Here is a 26,597-nt window from a genome sequence, read left to right on the forward strand (position 1 = left end):
TATATATATATATATTACATATACATAAATTATGGGACCTTAAAACCCTATTTGAATTGTATGGGTCTTTAGTTTAGGAGGTCTACATATTTTATGACTCATTATTTTTAAATTTTGGACCACTATATTTTTGGGATCTTAAAAATTAGGGTCGATCCTCTAAATTAATAGTTCTACGTGTGGTCATCATCTTCGTCTTCTCAATACCGATTACGTCTATTCTCCATTTTATTGAATTTTCTTAAAACTAAGCATTTGAGGGAAACAAACCAACTTAGATTTGAATTTTTAACAAGATTAATTAAGCCTTATAGAGTTTAACTCGACGGAACATGTTCTCTCACATTTAACAAAAATAACTAATTTCAAATAATTTAAAATGTTAGTTGAAACAATTAAGTTTCAAAATTTTATGTAAAACTCAAGTAAAATTTATTAAAATATTCTTGTTGAAATTTAATGAATTAACTACACTAATTAAATATCTTTGAATTCAAACAAAACGTAATTTTGAAATAAATAACATTTATCATAATGATCAAAATTTTATGATCTTTTATATTTATAATAGTGAAAGGAGTGCGTACATGCTTCACCGTCTAGAGTTAATAATAGCAAAATCTAAAACGAATATCTGGACGGCAAAGTGCACATTTTACACACTACACTAACTTTTAATTTCTTAACAATTCGAATTTTTGCAAGATTGGTCTTCAATTTACTTTCAACTTTCAAAGTCATCTCCAACCAAATATATCATAAACACAACTTCCAAAAACAATCACTCCTTAATCTCCCTAATCCAATACAAATCAATACCAAACACCTACAAATTAAAACACTCTCCCTTATCCCTTCCTTTCATCTAAAGTCTGTTCCTAACTTCCCAACCAAAATGGCATCTTCATCACTTACCTCCATATCTTCCCTTTCCTTCAAACTGAATTTTCATTAAAAAGAACTACAAAACCCCACACTCGCTGCTCTATATCCAAATGCCCTTTCACTCCACTTTCAGTTGCTCCATTAAAGCATCTGGATCCAACACTGACAATACTCCTATAACATCTTCCGTCTCAGTGTCCGACACAAATACAACTGAAATATCAACTTCGATATCTGACACCAACACTGACACTGAGACTACACCATCCTCAGGTCCACAAGAACCATTACCCCAATTGGAAACACCAAAAAACCTCCCACTCCGTAGAATTCCCGGAGATTATGGCCTCCCTTTTGTAGGACCTATCAAAGACCGTCTAGACTATTTCTACAACGAAGGTCGCGACAAATTCTTCCGAACCCGGATCAACAAATACAAATCAACCGTTTTTCGCGCCAATATGCCACCTGGCCCTTTCATTCATCTAACCCAAACGTCATCGTTTTACTCGACGCTAAATCCTTCCCCATTCTCTTCGACGTTTCCAAAGTAGAAAAACGAGACCTCTTCACCGGAACTTTCATGCCTTCCACAGAACTCACGGGCGGTTACCGAATCCTCTCTTACCTCGACCCCTCCGAACCAAAACACGAACAACTCAAACGCTTTCTCTTTTTCCTCCTCAAATCTCGAAGCAGCCATTTCATCCCCGAGTTTTTTTCATCTTACTCAAAAACTCTTCGACACCTTAGAGAAAGATCTTGAAAACACCGCAAAAGCGGTTTTCGCTGATGCTAACGATCAAGAAGCTTTTAACTACCTTTCAAAAGCCTTCTACGGAGTTAACCCTTCCGAAACAAGTCTTAAAACCGAAGGTCCAAGCATAGTAACGAAATGGACTCTGCTTCAACTCGGTCCAATTCTCACATTAGGTCTTCCAAAGTGCATTGAAGAACCACTTCTTCACACGGTTCGTCTTCCACCGGCTTTGGTGAAGAAGGATTACCAGAGACTCTATGATTTTTTCTACGAAGCTTCTTCCGGACCGATCTAGATGAAGCGGTTCGGCTCGGAGTTTCTAAAGAAGAAGCGGTTCACAATCTTATATTTGCAACTTGTTTTAACACTTTTGGTGGAATGAAGATTTTGTTTCCGAATATGTTGAAGTGGATCGGACGAGCGGGGGTTAATCTTCACGCGAAGTTAGCGAAAGAGATTAGATCAGTTGTTAAATCGAATGGCGGGAAAGTGACTATGCTGCATTGGAGCAAATGCCGTTGATGAAGTCAGTGGTTTATGAATCATTTAGAATTGAGCCGCCGGTGCCGTTGCAATACGGGAAAGCGAAACATGATTTTGTGATAGAGAATCACGAGAACGCGTTTCAAGTGAAGGAAGGTGAAATGTTGTTTGGTTTTCAGCCGTTTGCGACTAATGATCCTAAGATATTTGATAGGGCTGATGATGAGTTTGTTGCGGATAGGTTTATTGGTGAGGAGGGGAGAGAAGTTGTTGAAGTATGTGCTTTGGTCGAATGGTCCAGAATCGGACAACAACCGACGGTTGGGAATAAGCAGTGTGCTGGGAAGGATTTTGTTGTGTTGTTTTTCTAGGCTTTTGGTGGTGGAGTTGTTTCTGAGATATGATACTTTTGGTATTCAAGTTGAGAAGGCGCCGATAGGATCTGCTATTACCTTTACTTCTCTTAAGAGAGCAACCTATTAGTTTAGTTTTGTTGGGGTTATATATGTTTTCATGCATGATGGATGTTGTTTTGTCTTTTTGGTTTGAATGGAATCTATGAAGATGAACTGGTCATGTATAGTTCACTTTTACTCCTTATAAGTATTAAGGTATTTTTTCGAAAAGGAATTATTACTGCGGCTTAAGTACACTTTAAAAATATAAATAAATACATATATACATATAATATATATATATGTACATATATATATATATATATATATATACATAAATACATATATATATATATATATATATATATATTATAATATATATATGTACATATATATATATAATTATTATATATATATATATATATATCTATATATACATAGTTCCCCCAATGATTTATTATGAACGTATGATTGCAAGTCCCCAATGATTTTAACGAAATGGTAAACATAGGGACAAGGCGAAGAAGGACTCCGTGAAGGACATTTGACTAAAGATGAGGCATCAACCAACAAGAAATACGGTGGTAGTTTTCTAAGAGGAAGGATGGAGAGACAGTATTAGTGGGGAGGCAGAGGAGGCCTCATGTCAGAAAAAGTTCTCAACCCCGTCAACATCACAACACCAAGTTTCTTCAGTAATTCCGGTTTTTTCTAACAATCCCAACAATTAATCAGTTCCAATTTAGCAATAATATCATTAACAACAACGACAACAAAGAACCAATTACAACAACAATAATCACCAACAAAATTTTGAGAGGAAGAAGGTCTCCTTTGAACCTATTCCTATGACATAGGTAGAATTGTACCCGTCATTGGTCCTCAAGAATCTCATCCAGCCAAGAAACCCTCCGCAAATCCTAAGCTACTACCATGGTGGTTCAAGCCTGATATTCGTTGTGCTTTTCACCAGGGAGCCCCTGGTCATGATATAGAGAATTTCTATCCTTTGAAGTACGGAGTTCAAAACTTGTGAAAAATAGTACGGTGTCCTTTGAGGATAGAGCACCTAATGTGAAAGCCAATCTGTTGCCTACTCATGGTAACGCTTCTGTCAATATGGTGGATGACTGTCCAGGGAATTTTAGAGTTTTTGATGTACGACGTATCTGAAGATCTCTAGTGGAGATGCATAAAACTTTATGTTTGATTAGTGATTGTGAACATGACCATGATGGTTGTGTTGTTTGCAGTGTGAACCCCTGTGGTAGTATGGTTGTCAAGAGAGATATCCAGAAGTTGATGGATGAGAATGTAATCTAGATTCAATAGTCAAGGGATATGGGAGATGATGATGTGAATGTCATTGTACCGGTGTTTAAGACCCCTGAGCAGGTAATCATTCAATGATAGTAGCACTAGCAACAATGTCAATAGATCGGTATCATCATTGGTCATACGGTTAGCAGGTCTTGTCCGTTATGCATCCGACAAAGTTGTTCCATACCAATATAATACCACTATGATTAAAAATGGTCAAGAGGTTCCTCTACCAGTTGCAGATTCAGTGGTGAATATTGCAGATATTGCAAAGGTGAGCCGTAGTGGTTGTGTGTTCAGTCCAGTTTTCCCTAAAGTGGTAGAAGATGTTTCAGTAGGTAAGAAGGTAGAGATTCATGTAGTGAATCCAGTTAGATCTCCAATGTGTCATTCTGGTGAATCCAGTAAATTGAAGACTAATGATGATGATGATGAAGTGTTAAGGTTAATCAAAGAGAAGTGAATTCAATGTTGTAGAACAGTTGCTTCAGACGCCGTAAAAAATCTTTGTGCTATCCTTGCTAATGAATTTTGAAGCGCATAGAGAAGCATTACAGAAAAAGTGTTAGAACAATCCTATGTTGAGCATGATGTTACTGTGGATCAGTTTGACCACATTGTTGCCAACATCACTTCTTGTAACAATTTGAGTTTTTGTGATGAAGAGCTTCCCGAGGAAGGCAGGAATCACAATTTGGCACTTCATATTTCAATGAATTGCAAGGAGGACGCTTTGTACAATGTGTTGGTTGACACTGGGTCATCATTGAATGTATTGCCAAAATCAACTTTGTCAAGACTCTCCAATCAAGGCACCTCAATGAGGTATAGCGGCGTAGTTGTCAAAGTGTTCGATGGTTATTGTAAGTCCGTAATTGGAGAAGTGGACCTTCTGGTAAAGACAAGTCCGAGTGATTTCCAAATTACTTTCTAGGTAATTGATATCCACCTGGCCTATAGCTTCTTGTTGAGAAGGTCATGGATCCATGAAGCTGGAGCTCTGATGTCTACTTTACACCAGAAGCTGGAATTTGTGAAGAACGGCAAGCTTGTCGTTGTTGGTGGAGAGAAGGCATTATTGGTAAGCCATTTGTCATCTTTCACGTATGTTGATGCTGAGGAGGAGGTTGGAACATCGTTCCAAGCCTTATCTATTGTTAATGAATTGAAGAAAACTAGGACACCCATGTCTTCTTTGAAAGATGTGCAAAAGGCTATTCAGGCTGGAAGTATTAACAAGTGGGGCCGTGTTATAGAGATCTTCGAGAAGAAGAATAAAGCCGAGCTAGGATTTCAACCAGGGCCATTCAACTCCAAAGCCAAAGTTATGCAAAAAAAATTCCACAGTGGAAGGTTCATTCATGAGAATGATCAACACTCAGCTACCATTATTGAAGACAGTGGTGATGAATATGAAGCTTGCGCCAACTTTGTGACGCATGGCCACACTTGCAACAACTGGGTTGCTGCTGATGTTCATGTTGTCATTCATCGTTCTAAGTAATTTGTTTTTATTATTTTAAAGAAAAATCCTTCTCCTATGCCTAAGGGAGAAGTGAACATTATTGGGCATTTTCTTTATTATCATCAATAAAATATAATTTTATTCATCCACATCCATGATATTTTATTTTTACTTTTTGCTTTTTCTGAAAATGGTAATCACAAAAAACATAAATAAATAATAATCTTCCATCTGCATAATATTTATTTGCACTCCGTTTCTCTAAAATCAAAATATCAAATCATTATGCAGGTTGGTTCTCAAACCCATTGAATACAATGATCCTACTCCCTCTCCAAACTTTGATTTCCCTGTGTTTGAAGCTGAGGAAGAGAATGATGATGAAGAAGTATCTGATGAATTATCCCTTTTTCTTGAGTACGAGGAAAAAGCCATTCAGCCGTTTGAAGGGCAGATTGAACTAGTCAACTTGGGTTCCGAGGATGATATGAAGGAAGTCAAGATTGGGTCTCAACTATGTCTAGAGGCTAAGAAGGGGTTGATTGATATTCTTCGAGAATATTCTGATGTGTTTGCCTGGTCCTATCAAGACATGCCTGGTTTGGATTCTGAGATTATGGAGAATAGATTGCCTTTGAAGCCAGAATGTTCGTCGGTCAAGAATAATTGAGAAGAACTCATCTTGATATGGCAGTTAAGATAAAAAAGGAAGTGCATAAGCAGATTGACGTTGGTTTTCTTGTTACCTCCGAGTATCCGCAATGGGTGGCCAATATTGTGTCTGTTCCGAAGAAAGATGGAAAAGTCCGCATGTGTGTTGATTACAGAGATTTGAACAAAGCTAGCCCGAAAGATGATTTTCCTCTACCACACATTGATATGTTGGTAGACAATACATCTAAATTCAAAGTCTTTTCGTTTATGGACGGATTTTTTGGTTACAATCAAATCAAGATGGCACCTGAAGATATAGAGAAGACCATATTATTTATACCCTGGGGAACATTCTGTTATAGAGTGATGCCTTTCGGTTTAAAGAATGCTAGTGCAACATACCAGAGAGCTATGACCACTCTTTTTCATGATATGATGCATAAATAGATTGAAGTCTATGTTGATGACATGATTGCTAAATCAAGTGATGAAGAAGAACATGTTGAGCATTTGTTGAAATTATTCCAGCGTTTGAGGAAATATAAACTCTGCTTGATTCCCAATAAATGTACCTTTGGTGTTTGTTCTGGTAAATTATTGGGTTTCATTGTCAGTGAGAAGGGTATTGAACTTGATCTTGCCAAGGTCAAAGTAATACAAGAGATGCATGCGACCAAAAATGAGAAGCAAGTCAGAGGTTTTCTCGGTCGCTTGAACTATATCTCAAGATTTATGTCGCATATGACTACCAGATGTGTGCCTATATTCAAGCTTCTTTGGAAAGATCAGTCTTCTGATTGAACTGAAGATTTCCAAAAAGCTTTTGATAGTATGAAAGAGTATTTGCTCGAACCTCCGATTTTGTCTCCGCCTATTGAAGGAAGACCATTGATCATGTATTTAACTGTGCTTGACGAAAGTATGTGATGTGTTATTGGTCAGCAAGATGAATATGGAAAGAAAGAGCATGCAATTTACTACCTCAGTAAGAAATTCACTCACTGTGAGACTTGGTATTCTATGCTTGAAAAGACATGCTGCGCATTGGCTTGTGCTACTAAGCGTCTGCGCCAATATTTGTTAAATCATACTACTTGGTTGATATCCAAAATGGATCCAATCAAGTACATCTTTGAGAATCCTGCTCTAATTGGGAGGATTGCCCGTTGGCAGATTTTGTTATCTGAGTATGATATTGAATACGGATCTCAGAACGCTATTAAAGGTAATATCTTGGCTGACCATTTGGCTCACCAACCTATTGAAGATTAACAGTCAGTACAATATATTTTCCTGACGAAGCAATTTTGTACTTGAAGATGAAAGATTGTGATGAACCATTTCTTGAAGAAGGGCTAGAACCTGGTTCCCGTTGGGGCATGGTTTTTGATGGAGCTGTTAATTCGTATGGTAATGGCATTGGGGTGGTAATTATTACTCCTCAAGGCACTCATTTTCCGTTTACGGCTAGATTGACATTCAAGTGTACAAACAATATGGCTGAGTATGAAGCTTGCATTATAAGGCTTGAAGAGGCCATTGATCTCAGAATTAAATACCTTGATGTATATGGAGATTCAACTTTGGTTGTAAATCAAATAAAAGGAGAATGGGAGACGAGTCAACCTGGTTTGATACCATATAAAGACTATGCGAGAAGGATATCAAGTTTCTTTACAAAGGTTGAGTTTCATCATATCCCTCGAGATGAAAACCGGATGGCAGATGCTCTTGCAACATTGGCTTCAATGATTATGTTGAAATTTTGGAACGAAGTTCCCAATTTGACTGTGATGCGTCTTGATAGACCAGCTCATGTATTTGTCGTTGAAGAAGTCAAAGATGAAAAGCCTTCGTATTTTGATATTAAATGTTTCCTTCAATGTCAGATTTACCCGTATGGGGCATCTTTGATAGATAAGAATACTTTGAGAAGATTCGCTGGCAACTTCTACTTGAATGGTGATGTGTTTTATAAGAGAAACTTCAATATGGTTCTGCTCAGATCTGTGAATAGGCACGAAGCAGACCTTTTGATGACTGAAGTCCACGAAGGTTCCTTTGGTACTCATTCCAATGAACATGCTATGGCAAAGAAAATGTTGAGAGCAGGTTACTATTGGCTAACAATGGAATATGATTGTTGCAAGTTTGTGAAGAAATGCCAAAAGTGTAAAATTTATGCAGATAAGATTCATGTTTCGACGAGATTGTTGAATGTCATTTCCTCTCCGACCCTTCTACATGTGGGGAATTGATATGATTAGCACGATTGAACCGAAATCTTCGAACGGACATCGTTTCATTTTGGTGGCAATTGATTACTTCATAATATAGGTTGAGGAGGAATCATATGAAAATGTAACTAAGCAAGTTGTTGTAAGGTTTATCAAGAATCAAATTATATGCCGCTATGGTGTGCCGAGTAAGATCATTGCTGACAATGGATCAGACTTGAACAATAATATGGTGGAAACTCTTCGCAAAGACTTCAAGATTGCACATCATAATTCTTCTCCCTACAGACCTAAGATGAATGGGGTTGTTGAAGCTGCGAATAAGAACATCAAGAAGATCATCCAAAAGATGGGTGTGACGTACAAAGTTTGGCTTGGGATGCCCCCATTTGCTTTGAATAGGTACCGTACATCCATCTGCACTTCAACAGGGGCAACCCCTTTCTCTCTCGTTTATGGAATGTAAGTTGTGTTCCCTGTGGAGGTTGAGATCCCATCAGTGCATGTCTTGATGGAAGCCAAGTTGACAGAAGCTAAATAGTGCCAGACCAGATATGATCAATTGAATTTGATTGAAGAGAAGATACTGACTTCCATGTGTCATGGTCTATTATATCAGCAGAGAATGAAGAAAGCTTTTGATAAGAAGGTCAAGCCTCGTGTGTTCAGAGAAGGTGACCTCGTGCTCAAGAAGATTATATCTTTCAAACCCGATGCTAGGGGCAAATGGACTCCTAATTATGAAGGCCCATATGTTGTTAAGAAAGCCTTTTTAGGTGGTGCTTTGATTCTTACAACTATGGATGGTGAAGAGTTCACGTGTCCTGTGACTGCCGATGCAGTCAAGGAATCCTTCGCCTAAAAAGAAAAGAACAACTTGCTAAGTCGAAAACCCGAAAGGGCGGCTTAGGCAAAAATGAGCGTCTCGGTGGATTGAAAACCCGAAAGGGAGATCCAAGCAAAAATTAGAGATATAGAACAGAAATTTTATCCCAGTAGATTGAGTACCCCACCTTGGGGCAACCTAGGCAAAAATTAGGGATTATGGCAAGTAACTGCATTCGGCTGGTCCTAATCATGGAAGTAGTTTTGATCTAGCCATTTGGTTCAGATTCGTCATTCTCAACCAAAGACAAGAGCACAACAGACTTCAGAGTTGGTAGGGAGAGTAGTGATCATTGTATTCAATGTAGCCTTTTTCCATGTAAGTTACCATTTTCAAACTTTGTAAAGATTCATGGAGTCTTGCCATTCGCGGACTACCATTCTATTAAATAAAGTTGAGTTTTTCATCTAATTATTTCTATTCTTATTTATTTCTGTTAAATAAAATTGAATTTCTATGATGATAATTTTGAAATAGATTAACGAATAAATTTTAAAAAAAAATAATAAAAGCATTAACTTTAAGAATAATCGATTTCAGCAAGAAATGTCAACAACAATCTAAGGACAGGTAAGTCTTGAAATGTGAAGCATTGTTGGTATTCCCCAAGCAGTTGGTTTAGTAAATATTTTCCTCCCCAACAGTTCGTCATTTATCCCCAGCTTGATTGATGAGTTTCTCCCTGAATATTTCATCATCCCCAATAGAGTTGGTGGGTCTTATCTCCAGTTGAGCTGATGATTGGTCCCCTTTGCAAATTCATCTTCCCCAGCTGAGGTGTTCATGCTTTGTATCCCTCAGTTTGTGATTTGGATGACCTTACCCTGGGTACTCCGAAACCTTTATTTGGTTTCCAGATTCCCATTTGCATCTCATTGTGTTGCATAAACTTCATCAGTTTCTCCTTTGTGTGAGTCAGATCCGGTTATTTTTACCTTGGAATTGGTTTATTTCATAATTTATAAGAAAAATTTGATGATTATTGAGGAATATGAAGGTATGTGTCACAACATCCCCATCAATTGGCTTATTTCCTCATTCAGAGTTTTATCTCTTATTCCCCGGCGGAGTTCATCTTCAGATAAAAGTTCCCTCTTTCTTGGCAGTGTTTGATTCTGAGCGGTATTTTGATTTTATCCCCCGTAAGGTTGTCTCCCATTTAACACGGTGTTGAATTAAAATTCCCCGCAACGTTGATTTGTTTGAATCCTCAGCAGATCCTTCTCTATCCTCGACATGTTTAGGTTGATCATACTTCAGCAACGCTCTCTTCCCGCAGAGTTTGCCGTGCTTGATTGGAAGCATGTTCTCCATGACTTTTCCAGCCAAAGTAGATTCATTCAAAGCTAGATGATTTATTTTCATCCCTAGAATTTTCTCCAGTTGGTGTTTCCATCTTATTGAGATTAGCCGAGTGTTGTAGTGATGATTTAAATCTTTGTTATTTGTATCCTTTGCGTTGTTTGTGTCGCATCACGCGAAAAACCGGCGGGAAACAAGAACAACAGAGCCGCCACCGTGCGTTATTTATCCCAAAAGAGGGAAAGGAAACGCTCAGAGTAAACCTGGAAAAAGCATGGTCTCGCGACCAAAGAGAATGGGATCGGGAGTCGGTTATGCGAAGGGAAGGTATTAGCACCCCTACGCATTCGTCGTACTCGACGGGATCCACGCACAAAAGGAAGGAAAATGGTTGCTAAAAAAACACTGCTCACACACACACTGGCTGAAGGAGACACAAGAAAACAGACTGAAACTGACTCGGCAGGACATCGCGTCCTGGGCCTACTTAGTCTATCAGGCATAGACATCAGAGTCGAAGTAGTTCGGACTGGGGAAACGACACATGCTCGCTAGGATATCGCATCCTATGCATACGTATCTTCTTGGACGGAGAAGAATCAGAGCATTCGTAGCTCGGCTGACACGCACACAAACAAACACAGGCAAAGGCAGACGTGGAGCCTGAATGCCAATCACTGGACTTACATCAGCATCCGAACCAACAAACCCACACTGGAACCCAAATGCCACTCGATGGACTTACATCAGCTTCCAAGCACACAACAAGACAAAACAAAGACACAGGCGCCCGGAGAGATCTGCTCATCTCCTGCCTACGTACCTCATCTGGTATGAGGATCAGGGCGACGTAGTTCCCCTACGGGGGGATAAAGGACTAGCCTAACCAAATAACAGAGGGAGACACAACACTAGGGAGACTACGACTCGAGCCTAGATGTTGTCATGCAAATCATCCCTAAGTTAAGGTTTCTAGCTAACTTGCACAGGAGGCAAGCCTATCCTAATCATGACTTGCACAGGAAGCAAGCCACACCTAACTTGCACAGGAAGCAAGTCAAACTAAACCTAACTTGCACAGGAAGCAAGCTAAAGCAAACACACAAGCACAAGTAGCACACACTATATGCAAGCAATGGGCTCAAACAAGGTCAGGTTTTAGTCGAGGGGTCATATCAACCTCAACAAACAAACCACTGGAACTGGGTAGTGTTAGCTCTTAACCTTGCCATTGAGGGGCTAATGTGAAGCAGATGAAAGGTGAGTGAAGATAGGACTTCACAGCTCTTATCCCTGGCCTGGGAGAGCTTTAAGACAAGAATGTGTGGGTTCAGAAAGTGGGAACCCTTCTACACATGTGAAACTGACTCAACTGTACAATTGTACAAGATCTTGGGTTTGTATCTGCAATGCATCAACACAGTGGTGTGAACAGAGCAGATGACACACAGAATAGCAGGGGATAGATTGCATATCCCTTGGGTTCTGCCAATTGCCTCTTCACTTAGGAGGTCTTTGACTCTGTACAAGGACAAATGTAAACAGTCACAAACATTGCCTCTTACGGAGGACTTCAGACAGTTGCCTGGCCAAGTAACAGGCCAGGTCTTCCAGACTACATGAAGATAGAAAGGTATACCTCAATGCAAATTGCTTATCAAGCAAAGCAAAGCAAAGTTCACAAGGAACTAAAAGCAACTAAAGTACCTGAAATCAGTCAAGCACAGTTAGTATACAAGTCAAAGTTAAATCAGAATGAAACAAAGGCTAACAGTCAGCACAAGCAGATAAATGTGCAATGCACAAGGTTCAAGGCATGTGAGCCAAGCAACCTACAAAACAAATAGATTAGTCATGATAAACAAGCACACTCAATCAATTTGTATTGGTCTCATTGGGTAATTGTTGCTTAACCTGAAAAAATGAGCTCAAACATAAGTAACAAGACCACTAGGACAAGCCTAGGGTCAAAAGGGGATGAGAAAGTCAAAACAGCAAATGAACTCCAATCAAAATCATATTTAAACAATCAAGAAACAAACTCAATTGGTTCCACAATCATATCATTCATCATCATCATTTCACAAGCAAAAGAAGTCAAAGCATGGCATATGGAAGCTCATAGAAGTCAACAGCAAGACTTAACTCAAAACCAATCATAAACAATTCCAAAAATCACCAAATAAATCATGGTCAATCACAACCCATAGCATGGTATGCATGTCAAATTTCATCTCATTTGGACAAGTAGAAGATAGTCAATGAAAATCAGAAAGGCAAGGTAATTTTGAACATGCTCAAAGAAGTCAACCAAACATGCATCAACTTGAAAAAATCATAAATCAGGGATGGCATATGATAAATGAATGGGACTAAAACCATGGCAAAGCTTAAGATGTCTACTAATCACATGTCAAATTTCATGTCCATCTAATAAAGTATGAGAATTTCACAAATGAAATGGGAACATGTATCACAAAAAGTCAACATATGACCAAACAGGGGAGAAAAATCTCAAACAATTAGGAAATGCCACAAATAATTCCAAGAAAAATCACATGTAAACTAGACATACTCAAGTACTTTCATGCAAAAATTCAATCCAATTTGAGGTCAAGAGGAATGGTAAAGAAAATCATCAAGTTGCACATCAATGGTGTGACACAAATTGTCACACCCTACTTCAAAAAATCATAACTCAATGACCAGAGATGAGAAATTCATAAACTTTATACCAAAATCACCATGGATGTGTCTAGTTTATGCATAAAAAATTTCAAGGCCATAGGATAAAGTATCACTATTTCACAAAGGATTTGGCAAGAGGTACAAAATATGAGCACATGGTCAAAACCCTAATACCAAATAAAATCCACTTATCAAAAAAATCAAGAAAAAATATGACAAATAAGTAGAGGTCCAGTTGAACACAATGCAAAAATTCCCATGAAAATTGGATTAAAAATGAGGATGTTATGATTTTTGTAAGATTGTGTAACAAAGTGAAATAAAAATTGAAATGAAATGATTTTAATTGAATTAATAAAACCGGGGATGGCATTTTTGTAATAATCCAAACCACTTATCAATGCGCAGTCGTTTTGGCCACGAAAATGAAATGTTTCTATTGGTTCATGGATGAATAGTAACATGCAACACGTGAGAAAGAGGAAATCTGGGCAATGCAAACAGAAACTAGGGTTTATGCAATCAACAATATGATCTTCATCCTCTCAAATTCGACTCAACCATAATTTTTCCAGAAATCTCAATTGGATACACAGAAATGATCAGCAAAGCATGACTAACATGAATCCATCATCAATTTTCACTAAAACACAACACAACTCATGAATCGAGCAAAAATACATTTCATCTTCAAACTTAAAAACAGCATATCTTCAGAAATAATCAACCATTCTCAAAAGCAAGACCATCACGAAGCTCAGCATGGAGAGACCTTTCTAAAGCATGTATTGATTTGATGAAATAAGGAGATCGAAAATTTACCAATTCTGAAGTGCAGTTGCAATTCTGATGTTGTTTGGCTCCAAATGCTTAAAACAGGTGAAGGTCCAAGCTCCAATAAGTGAATGGTGGAAGGTTTCAAGCTCAAGAATGCTTGGTTTGGATGCACACGAGTTCTGCCATTAGAGGAGCTTTGAAGAAACAGTCCATGAATCCTTGCTTACAGTTGAAAGATAGTGTTTGCTACAGCTCCAAAAACGATGGAATATGATGGAACAATCGACCAAGGCTTGTGTTCTTTGAAAGTTTTCAGCAAAAATGCCAAATGAAGAAAAATGAGTGTGTTTGAGAAAATGAGGTTTTCTGTTGGTGAGAGTGGCTGCTAGGGTTTCCTTCAGAGAGAAAATGATGAATATATACTCTGTTCAATGGTACTTAATCAAGGTTCATGAAAAAGTGGAATGGAGTTGGTGAAAAGTGTCCTTTTGCCAATTTTCAAGCAAGTTGGTAATGGGTGTATGTCTAGCACCTCAAATTTGCACCTATCATTATGCATACATTTTCATGTTAGGTCATAGCATATCATGATCCATTGCATAGCATTTGCATTGTCCCTCAGTTGCCTCAAGGCCTTGGGGTTTGTCCAACAAGTTCACATGGCTTGGAGGTCTATTTGAAGTATTTTGGTCAAGGGTTGAGGGCTCAGAGGTCAGCAGTTCATACACAGACAGTCAAAAACCCTAGAAAAGTCAACTGTCAGTCAAGGCAATGGTTGGTGGTCATTCTTGTGGAATTTGGGCACCATGGTTAATAATCAAGAGTTCATACAACTTGGGACATCATTTGAAGTCAAATTCTCAAGGGATTAGGGTTTGGAATTCATCAGTCAATGCATAATCAATCAGAAACCCTAAAAGTCAACTGTTGGTCAACTGTCCATTTAATCAGTGATTGGATACTTGGATTTGGTCTGTGAGAGTTCATTCATGTCCAAATAGTCATCATACATCATGCCAAACACCATCATGGAAGAATTTGAAGCCAGATCAAAATTTCCAAAAGTAGAAACTGGGCCTGTAACTGAAACTTACCATAAATGGAAAGTCTTGATCCTCAAACTTACATCATGATACAAGCCTCAAATGAATTTTTGCCCAACATGAAAGTTGAAGATCTTGTTCTCCCATTTCCAAAAAGTCCTAGAACTCTTAATTCCCATGTGTGGTTGGCAAGTTATGATCGAATCGATTTCAGAAAATCTTGAACTTCAAAGGGCCATATCTCTCAAACCGTTTGGCCAATTTTGTGGGGGGTTTTTTCCTACAAGTCACATTTGATCCCCTCTTTCCAAAAATATAAATTTCATGTGCCAAAACTTCACCAATCAAAATGGCATATTTTGACCTATTTCATTTAAATGTAAGTTTGACCAAGAGTTGACTTTTTGATTTAAACATTTTTTCAGCATTTGGCCAATTGGGACAGCTCATAAATATCATTTTAAATGTGTTTGCAAAGTCAAATTATGCAGCACATGTGAATCTATACTTGGTTGCTTGAATTATAAGAAAGGTACAAATGCACCATGCTTGTCCTTGCTTTCCACAACCATGCCTTGTACCAGCATCATTATGCAGCATTCTTGATCATTTTTTCTGTCATGGTGAGCCTCATTGTGCAGCCATACTCCAATAGTACATATGGCCATACTAGCTTATTTGAACATTGGCAAAAAGGACATTGTTTCAACAACCAAGTCCATGAACCATACTTGTACCATATATGGCATAGCAGATTTTATGGAAAAATTCCTGTCATCTTGAGGATTTGGCTGCATAACACAAGAGAAAACTTCATTTTGTGGAGCATGATCCTTGCCATTTTGAAAAGAGCTGTCAAAAGCATCCAAAAGCATGGGCCTTGCCATGCCTGGTACTGCTCATAGCAGACCAAGGCCTTAATTTGCTGTGACTGGTAACAGCATTGGCAGCAAAAACCACAAAACCACTTGGCCAAGGCAAATGAGAGGGGCATGCTGATTCAAAAAAAAAGACTAACTGCTGCATAACAAAAAAACTGGATGCTGTGAAAAAGGATCTTTGGCCATTTGAACCAAGAGCTGTCGAAAACTTCAAAAAAGGCATTAAATCCTGCTAATGGCCAACAGCAGAAGGGTAACCTCATGCATCATGATTTTTCTGTCATCATGAACACAACTAACATCATATCTTCCTCACTTTTTCTGGCATGACATTAGGAGCAGCTTCTAAAAAACTGCCTACAACTCATTCCCTAAACCAGCAAGAAAAAAACTGCATACAACTCACTCATCCCAACTGCACTGACCTTTGTTTTGCACTTTAGAACCTTCTGCCCAAACTCCCAATAACAAAAAACCTGCCATGCCACCAACAGCACCAAAACAAAAGATGAAGAGTCTCACTATCTGTCATGAGGCTAACAGCCACAAGCCATAACCACCTGCACATACATACCCTCCTGCATTTCCTGTCATGAAAAGCCTAGCAGCATACCACCATCCACAGCAGAAAATACCTGGTGCTAAAGACCACCCCTTGGCATTTGAAAACCTGTCATGAAATAGCAAGAGAACAAAACCCTGCAGCAGCATAATCCAACCTTGCTTGGCAACCAACAAACCTCATTTATTCCAACCACCTCACTTGCATTTTTCAACCAAAAGCCTTGCCAATACATCCATCTGCATACAGCATTCTAAAGCCTCACCCTTGCTATTTGCTTTGCCTTCACAATCCTGTCACCATTTTGAAAGTAGCAGCACACCACAACACTTTCACTCATTTTTCCAACCATGCTCTTGCCTTGTTTGGTATGTTTCTGCCCAAACCTTGCCAAACCACAAAAGACATAGAACAGCAAAGTTTCAAAACCTTACTTTTGCTGTCATAAGAAACTAGCAGCATAACCAACAAGCTCCAAACCAATCTCATTCATACACCTCCACTTTCAGCCTTGGCACTTAGCATCATCTGTCCAAACAAAAGAACCAAGTCCTCTAAATACACTCCTTTTCAAACCTCACCCTGGCTTGGCATTTCATCTTGGCTGTCAAAAGCACAAGAGTATAAAGCCTTGCAACACTGATTTAACTCACTCACCAAAAACCTCCTTCAAATGGACCTTGCCTTGTGTTTTAAAACCAAGCCTTGCCTTGTAACCCTGTCATAAAAATCAACTGCAGCCACGACCAAACTTGGGATTCTTGGCATTTTAAATTTTCTGTAAAAACGCCCTAAGATTGCCTTGCCTTGCACAATCCTCTCACCATTTCAAACCTAACCCTGCTATTTTGCATTTGATCTTCCCTGTCCAAACACAATGACATAAAACAAAACAAACCTCATTCAACCAAAATCCCTATCATTTGCACTTTGCTCAAAACAGGTCCAAAACAAGAAACAACTTCCTTCACTCATTTGTCCAAAACTCACCTTTGGCCATTTCCAACAAACAGTCAAACCTCCAAAACTTGACCTGGTTAACATTGTTCCTTCACTCAAACAACCTTGTGAGCTTGTTTTCATCACATTACCCCATCTGCAAGCAGCTCAAAACCACTGTCCCATTGGAAGCTTAGCCATGGCAGATTTGGATGCAAGCACGAACAAGCTTCATTGAGCCAAGTTTACTTCCCCATTCATCTTGTAGGAGCACATTCTTCATCTGTTTCAAGCACTCACCAGCAAAAGGTGGCTGAATCATCACTGCTCATCATTTTGGTTAGTTTTTCGACTTGCTCTTTTTGCTAAATCATGCTGTGTTTGTGAAAGATCTTGTTATGCTGAAATCAATGCCACTTGAACCATTGAAAATGATTCACTATGATGTGAGAAATATGGATTTCAACTTGTATGCTCAAATGTGTCTTGGCTCGATTTGGTTGTGTTTAAACTGATTTAATGAAATCTATTGCTGAAATGTTGATGTACATGGTTTAATGATCACAATGGTATGCTCAATTGACATTTTTGGGGAGAAATTAAGAAATTCGAATTTGGAGATGATGCTGCTACAGTAAACCCCAAAGCCATTTTCCAGTTTTTCTTCTTTCCTCACGTGTACTGTGCCATTCCCCACTGGCCAATGAAAACATTTCCTTTAAAGCCCAAAACGACTGTGTTTTGTTAAGTGGATTCAAATATTACAAAAATGCCATTCTTGCTTCATTTATTTCACATTTTTATAACCAACCTTCCAAAATTCATAACTTGCTCATTTTTGATCCAATTTGAATGGGATTTTTTGTGCTGTGTTCATCATGACCTCTACTTTTTTATCATTATTTTCCAGAATTTTTGGATGAATGGTTTTTAAATGGCCTTAGGGTTTGTGACATGTGACCAAATTTTGTACACTTTGCCAATCAATTGTGAAATGATGATACTTTATCCAATGACTCCCAAAATTTTTGTGCTTAAACTAGACACATTCATGATGATTTTGGTATAAAGTTTGTGAGTTTATCATTTGTGGTTTGTGAGATATGATTTTTTGAATTAGGGTGTGACAATTTGTGTCACACCATTGATGACCAACTTCATGATTTTCATTACCATGCTTCTTGACCTCCAAATGGGTTGAAGTTCTTCATGAGCCTACTCTTGTATGTCTATTTGACTTGTGAATTTTCTTGGATTTAATTGAACTATTTTCCATTTGTTTGAGATTTTTCTTCCCTGCCTAGTCAAATGTTGACTTTGTATGACACATGTTCCCACTTCATTTGTGAAATTCTCATACTTTATTGGATGGACATGAAATTTTGCATGAGATAACTAGACCTACTCATCTTTGCCATGGTTTTAGTCCCATTCATTTATCATACACCATTCTTGACTTATGATTTTTCTAAGTTGATGCATGTTTGGTTGACTTCTTTGAGCATGTTCAAATTGGCTTTGACTTTCTGATTTTCATTGACTGCCTTCCACTTGTCCAAATGGGATGAAATTTGACATGCTTACCATGCTATGTGTTAGGTTTGATCATGATTTATTTGGTGATTTTTGGAAAATGTTTAGATTGCTTTTTATGCAAGTCTTGCTGTTGACTTCTATGAGCTCCTGTTTGCCATGTTTTGACCTAAATGGTTCATGAAATGATGATAGTGATTGATATGAATGTGAACCCAATTGGTTTTGTTTCCTAATTGTTTGAACATGATTTTGGATACTTAACCCTTGCTGTTTTGACTTTCTCATTCACTTTTGACCCTAGGCTTGCCCTAGTGGTCCTGTTACTCACCTTTGAGTTTGTGATTTCAGGTTGACCATCAAATGGCCATTGTGACCAATTCTTTTTGATTGAGCTTGCTCAAATATCATTGTCTAACCTTATTTGTTTTGTAGGTGGCTTGGCTCACATGCCTTAAGCCTTGTGCCTTGCATATCCCTGTGCCTCCAATTAACTGTGGTTGTCTGTTTCTGTTTGTTTTGTTTGAAGTTGCATACTAACATTTGCTTGACTGTTTCAGGTGCTTTAGTTGCTTAGTTCCTTGTGAACTTTTTGCTTTGCTTTGCTTGTATAAGCAATTTGCATTGAGGTATGTCTCTTTTACTTCATGTAGTCTGGAAGACCTGGCCTGTTACTTGGCCAGGCAACTGTCTGAAGTCCTCCTTAAGAGGCAATGTTTGTGATTGTTTAATTTGTCCTTGCATAGAGTCAAAGTCCTCCTAAGTGAAGAGGCAATTGGTGGAAGGTAGGGATATGCAATCTATCCCCCACTATTCAGTGTGTCATCTGCCTTGCTCACACCACTGTGTTGATGCATTGCAGATACAAACCCAAGATCTTGTACAACTGTATAGTTGAGTCAGTTCTAAATGTGTAGAAGGGTTCCCACTTTCTGAACCCACACATTCTTGTCTTGAGCTCTCCCAGACCAGGGATAAGAGCTGTGAGGTCTCATCCTCACTTCATCCTTTCATCTGCTTCACCTTAGCCCCTCAATGGCAAGGTTAAGAGCAACATTCACCCAGTTCCAGAGGTTTGTTTGTTGAGGTTGATATGACCCCTTGACTAAAACCTAACCCTTGTTTGAGCCACTTGTTTGTGTATAGCGTGTGCTATCTGTGCTTGTAGGATTGTTTGACTTGCTTCCTGTGCAAGTTAGGATAGTTTGACTTGCTTCCTGTGCAAGTTAGGATAGTTTGACTTGCTTCCTGTGCAGGTTAGGATAGTTTGACTTGCTTCCTGTGCAAGTAGGTTTTACTTGGCTTGCTCCCTGTGCAAGTTAAGTGTGTGTGGCTTGCTTCCTGTGTGAGCCATGCTTAGGATAGGTTGGCCCGCGTGCCGTTTAGCTAGAAACCTTAACTTAGGGATGATTTGCATGATAACATCTAGGCTCGAGTCGTAGTCTCCCTAGTTGTGTCTCCCTCTGTTATCTGGTTAGGCTAGTCCTTTATCCCTGCGTAGGGGAACTACATCGCCCTGATCTTCACACCAGATGAAGTATGTAGGCAGGAGATTGAGCTGATCTCTCCGGGCGCCCTTTTCTTTCTTTTTGTGTGTTGTCTGACCTTTGCTAGGCTCGAGTCCCTGACTCCTTAGCATTTGCTGTCTGTCCGTTTGTGTGTGCTTGACAGTTATAGGCTCGAGTCCCCGACTCCCTATTAACCTGTTGTGTTGTGGTGTGCTTGGAAGCTGATGTAAGTCCATCGAGTGGCATTGGGTTCCAGTGTGCGTGTGTTTGGTTCGGATGCTGATGTAAGTCCAGTGATTGGCATTTGGGCTCCATGTTTGCCTTCTTGTGTGTGTTTAGGTTCGGATGCTGACATAAGTCCAGTGATTGGCAGTCGGGCTCCATGTTTGCCTGTGTTTGTTTGTTTGTGTGCGTGTCAGCCGAGCTACGAACGCTCTGATTCTTCTCTCGTCCGAGAAGATACGTATGCATAGGATGCGACATCCTAGCGAGCATGTGTCGTTTCCCCAGTCCGAACTACTTCGACTCCGATGTCTATGCCTGATAGACTAAGTAGGCCCAGGATGCGACATCCTGCCGAGTCAGTTTCAGTCAGTCTCTTGTGTCCCTTTCAGCCAGTGTGTGTGAGTATTTGAGCAGTGTTTAGCAACCATTTTCCTTTCTATTGTGCGTGGATCCCGTAGAGTACTACGGATGCGTAGGGGTGCTAATACCTTCCCTTCGCATAACCGACTCCCGAACCCATCCTCTTTGGTCGCGAGACCATGTTCTTTCCTAGGTTTACTCTGAGCGTTTCCTTTCCCTCTTTTGGGATAAATAACGCACGGTGGCGGCTCTGTTGTTTCTTTCTTTTCCCGCCGGTTTTTCGCGCGATGCGACAGCTGGCGACTCTGCTGGGGATATAGAGAAGTTGACCTATGCTGGTCCATCTTCCCTGAGCGAGTCTCTCCTAGCGCTCTCTAGGTTAGGGTTTTGGTTGCTTTGTGCTGTGTTTTTTTTATTGCATTCATTATTTACTGTTTGCATTCATTGTCTATTGTTTGCATTTATGTTTGCATTAATGTTTGCATTTATTCATCTGTTCACCTGGCTGGTTGTTTGTTTCTCTCTGTGTGGGGGGAAGAGTCAGTTGAGGTAAAAGGTCCAATACCCAGACCATGAGTGCAATCTAGGATACCTAGGAATAGAGTGATTCATGGGAAGCGGGTGGTATGGCGCCACTTAGCGGAACATTGATATCACGAGCAGTTCAGACCCTGGTGGGATGCTGTCGTTACATACTTCGGGTGTGTATATGACAGTATTCTGCGAAAAGGTTATTTATGCTGCGTTTCTCTCAGCTTTACCCTGGCCTATACTACACCCGTGAGTGGGGAAGGGTTATTCATTACAGGTACCGTTGGTGACTCAGTTCTGTTTGGTGACTTGGTTCTGATGGTGACTTTGTGTTCAGACAGTTTTCGGTTGACCTTAAGTGGGATTTATGTTCTGATTTTGACTGAAGCTTCGACCTAGTGATCAGAGATTGCACAACCAGCCAGTCCAGTCTGCATCATGTGCATCATAGCATATTTATTTTTCAAAAGAAACGCATTGGAAAAAAAAAATCAAAAAAAATCAAATCAAAAAAAAGAAAGAAAAGAAAAAAACTAATCCCTGCATGCATATCATTTCTCAGGTACATTCCAGAGCTTGTTCACTGATAGAGATGGCAACAGTCCCAGAGTTGAAGCGGAAGACTTGTTCCTACAGTTTTCACCGTGAGCCTTTGACGTCTCTGATTGAGTTGAGTGACCTTATGACCAGTGGTAACCAAAAGGGGTTTGTTGACCAGTATGGAGATATTCTGACACTGTTGAAGATGGTAGTCGATCCGGTGCCGTTGCAGACTCTTCTACAGTTCTACGACCCAGAGCTTCACTGTTTCACTTTCCAGGATTATCAGCTTGCACCCACTCTCGAAGAGTATTCTATCCTATTGAGTATCCCTATTCAGCATCAGACTCCCTTCTTGGACGTTCCAAAGGAGGTCGACTTCAGATTGATTGCCAGAGCTCTCCGGTTGAGTGTTGAGGAGGTCGGTAAGAATTGGAAACCCTGTGGGGAAGTTGTAGGTCTGCCATTGAAGTTCCTGTTGAGAGTAGCCAGAGTTGAAGCAGAAAAGGGGAATTGGGAAGTTTTTCACGCACAGTTAGCTGCCATGATCTATGGGATCATCCTATTTCCCAGTATGCCAAATTTCATTGACTTGACTGCTATCAGCATTTTCATCAGAGGGAATCCAATCCCTACTCTTCTAGCAGATACTTACTATGCCATTCACAGCAGGCATGGTAAGGGTGGAGCCATCAGGTGTTGTCTACCTCTTCTGTTCAAATGGCTCATGTCTCTTCTGCCAGCCAGTGGACCGTTTGTGGATACCCAGAGCACTCTAAAGTGGACTCAGAGGGTCATGTCGCTTACTTCCTACGACATCAGGTGGCAGTCGTACCGGATGGATGTGAAAGATGTCATCATAAGTTGTGGTGAATTTCGGGGCGTGCCACTCATAGGGACTAAAGGTTGCATCAATTACAACCCAGTTCTTTCTCTTCGCCAGCTAGGGTTTGTTATGAGTGAAAGACCGCTCGAGGCAGAGATAGCTGAGAGTTTTTGTTTCGAGAAGAAGGATGACCCTGTTAGGTTGGAACAGATAGGGAGAGCCTGGAGAGATGTGGGAGTGAAGGATGGATCCGTCTTGGGGAAGAAGTTTGCCGTTGCTATGCCCGATTACACTGATTGGGTCAAGAAGAGAGTGGAAACTTTGTTGCTACCCTACGATAGGATGGAGCCGTTGCAAGAGCAACCACCTTTGATCCTTGCTGATAGTGTACCTGCTGAGCACTATAAGCAAGCCCTGATGGAGAATCGTCGTTTGAGAGAGAAGGAGCAAGACACCCATATGGAGCTGTACAAAGCCAAAGCTGATAAGCTGCACTTGGCCCATCAACTCAGGGAAGTGCAAGGAGAGGATGCTAGCAGAGCAAGAGGTAAGAAGAGGTCATATGAGGAGATGGAGTCTATGTTAGATGCGGAGCATAGGGAATGTCTGAGGCTGCAGAGAGCAGAAGCCAACTATCAGAAGAAGATCAGAGACCTAGAGAAGCAACTCAGAGATAAAGACATCCAGTTGAAGAAGGAAGTAGACTTGAGACAGAAATCAGAGGACCACCTTGGAGGAGAAGTCTTGGAGCTGAGAAGACAGTTGAAAGAGAAGATTACTCCTTTACCAGATTGTTCAGAATGCTCACTGTTGATCGACCAGTGCCATTACCTGAAGACCCTCATTCCGGAAGACCGTCTGTCTTAGTTTGTATCTGTGATTGCATTTTGTTGAGAATCACCTCCAGGCTTGTTGGATGGGATTCATTTGCGTGTAAGCCATCTCTTGGATCTTTTTGTTGAGAATCACCTCCAGGCTTGTTGGATGGGATTCTTTTTCTTTGTACGTTGTTTATTCAGATATTCTGTTGACATTGGTTGTATGCCTTTTTACCCTTAGGTATGTATAAGGATGTCAGCATTTCCTTGTATGTTTTGTTCTCTTGTTGCTGCAGGTTGCCATCTTTTCAGGATGGGTCAGGCTCTTTGAATGCCTGAGAAATGAGCATATCATGTGCATCATACGCATCATTAGCATCATACTCATATCATTTTGCATAACAGGTGTTCTTGATCGTGACTTCTCACTCTTGGTTCCTGTTCAGGCAGGATAGCTGATCAACGTCCGCACCGCTACTCAACAAGACTGAATCAACAGAGAAGTATGGATCAATTTCAAGCTGAGTTGGCTGAGATGAAGGCAAGCATGGCCCAGTTTATGAATATGATGCAAGGGGTTGCGCAAGGTCAAGAAGAACTTCGAGCTATGGTTCAGAGACAAGAGGCTGCAAATCCACCGATCAACCATGCTCCGCCAGAGGGAGGCCCAGTCGATGATAATAATATTGCTGCTGCTGTACCCGTCAACAACTATGCTGTAGGTGATGAGTTAGGGGGTATTCGAATCAACGGTCAACCTATTGTTCCAGATGCCGCTAATGCCAGAGTAGTCCGTGCTCCGACCCGTAATCCTGTTCCAATTGTTGACAGACAAGAGGATATGTTCTCTCTGCTCAGTGAAGACGAAGACGTTCTGGGAAGGGTTAATGAAAGAGATCGTAAAGTTGAAGCTCTTGCTGAGAAGATCCGTGCTATGGAAAGTCAGAACTCTCTCGGTTTTGATGTTACTAATATGGGATTGGTTGAAGGTTTGAGAATCCCTCACAAGTTCAAAGCACCGTCCTTCGACAAATACAACGGTACTTCTTGCCCTCGCACCCATGTGCAGGCTTATTATCGAAAGATCTCTGCGTATACTGATGATGAAAAGATGTGGATGTATTTTTTCCAAGACAGTCTATCTGGGGCTTCTTTGGACTGGTATATGGAATTGAAGAGAGATTCTATCCGCTGTTGGGAGGATCTGGGTGAGGCCTTTTTGAGGCAATACAAACACAACATGGACATGGCACCGAGCCGGACTCAGCTGCAGAGTCTTTGTCAGAAATCCAATGAAAGCTACAAGGAGTATGCCCAGAGGTGGCGTGAACTGGCTGCTAGAGTTCAACCCCCTATGCTGGAGAGGGAGTTGACAGACATGTTTATTGGTACTCTTCAAGGTGTGTTTATGGACCGGATGGGGAGTTGCCCGTTCGGTAGTTTTTCTGATGTTGTCATTTGTGGAGAAAGGACTGAGAGTCTAATCAAAGCTGGTAGGAACCATGATGCTGGTTCCTCGTCTTCATTAAAGAAACCCTTCTCTGGGGCACCTCGCCGTAGAGAAGGAGAGACCAATGCTGTACAGCACAGAGGGGGTGTGTACAGAACAAATGCTAACAGAGATCAATATCGTCCAGTAGCTGCAGTGACTATTCCGGCACCTCAACCTCGTCAACAACAACAACCAAGAGTTCAACAACCGCAACAACAACAACAACAGCAACGTCCTTATCAGCCCAGACAGAAATTGCAGGCTGATAGAAGATTTGATCCTCTGCCCATGTCTTACACAGAATTATTACCCGAACTACTCAAGTTGGGGATGATTGAGTTGCGTACAATGGCTCCGCCTACAGTATTGCCTCCTGGATACGACGCCAACGCCCGTTGTGACTTTCACTCTGGGGCACCAGGCCACCATACTGAGAAGTGTCGAGCTCTCCAGCACAAGGTTCAAGATTTGATCGATGCCAAGGCAATCAACTTCGCTCCGGTGCCTAACGTCGTGAACAACCCTATGCCTCAGCATGGTGGACATAGAGTGAACAATATTGAAGGGAAAGAAGCTGAAGATCTGGTTGTTAATGTTGATGATGTTCAGACTTCTCTGCTAGTTGTGAAGTGCCGTCTGCTGAAGGGGGGTGTCTACCCGGGCTGTGATGAAAATTGTTTGGGCTGTGCAGAATCTGAGAATGGTTGCGACCAGTTGAGGACCGGTATCCAGGGTATGATGGATGAGGGTTGTTTGCAATTCAGTAGGGCTGTAAAAGATCGTGGAACAGCGTCAACTATCACCATTTACTTTAAACCGTCTGAAGAACGTGGACAAAGGGTCGTCGGTGCACCTGCAGCAAATGGTACCCCAGTTACCATCCCCGTGCCTGTAACCATCAGTGTTCCAACTACTATCGTGGCGTCTGAAAGAAGGGCTGTTGAGAATAGTAGGGCTGTGCCGTGGAAATATGATAATGCTCACCGCAATTACAGAAGGGCTGAAAGTCAGACAAGACCAGTGAATCAAACTCCAGTGACAATTGGTTTACCGAATAGAGTTCCTGCAACTGTTGGTCCGGCTGTGGATAATGTAGGGGGTCCAGGAGGTTTTACCAGAAGCGGTCGTCTGTTCGCACCGCAGCCTTTGAGGGACAATAATGCTGAGGCTCTCGCCAGAGCAAAGGGTAAACAAGCTGTGGTTGAGGAAGAGCCTGTTCAGAAGGAAGCGCCCGAGGGCTCATTTGAGAAAGACGTGGAGGAGTTTATGAAGATAATCAAGAAAAGTGACTACAAGATTGTAGACCAGTTGAATCAAACTCCGTCCAAGATTTCTATACTTTCGCTGTTGATGTGCTCTGAGGCACACCGTAATGCCTTGCTGAAGATGTTGAATTTGGCTTACGTACCTCAAGAGATTTCTGTCAATCAACTGGAGGGGTGTGATGGCCAATGTGAGCACCAGACATGGTGTAGGTTTTACCAACT

General features: G+C 40.6%; 1 pseudogene; it reads left to right on the top strand.

The window, feature by feature from the left end:
- The first annotated feature begins 995 nt into the window (after positions 1-995).
- Positions 996-2,653, top strand: LOC127103196 (allene oxide synthase 1, chloroplastic-like; annotated as a pseudogene).
- The last annotated feature ends 23,944 nt before the right edge of the window (positions 2,654-26,597 follow it).

This window comes from Lathyrus oleraceus, chromosome 1, assembly GCF_024323335.1.
Source record: "Lathyrus oleraceus cultivar Zhongwan6 chromosome 1, CAAS_Psat_ZW6_1.0, whole genome shotgun sequence".
NCBI lineage: Eukaryota > Viridiplantae > Streptophyta > Magnoliopsida > Fabales > Fabaceae > Lathyrus > Lathyrus oleraceus.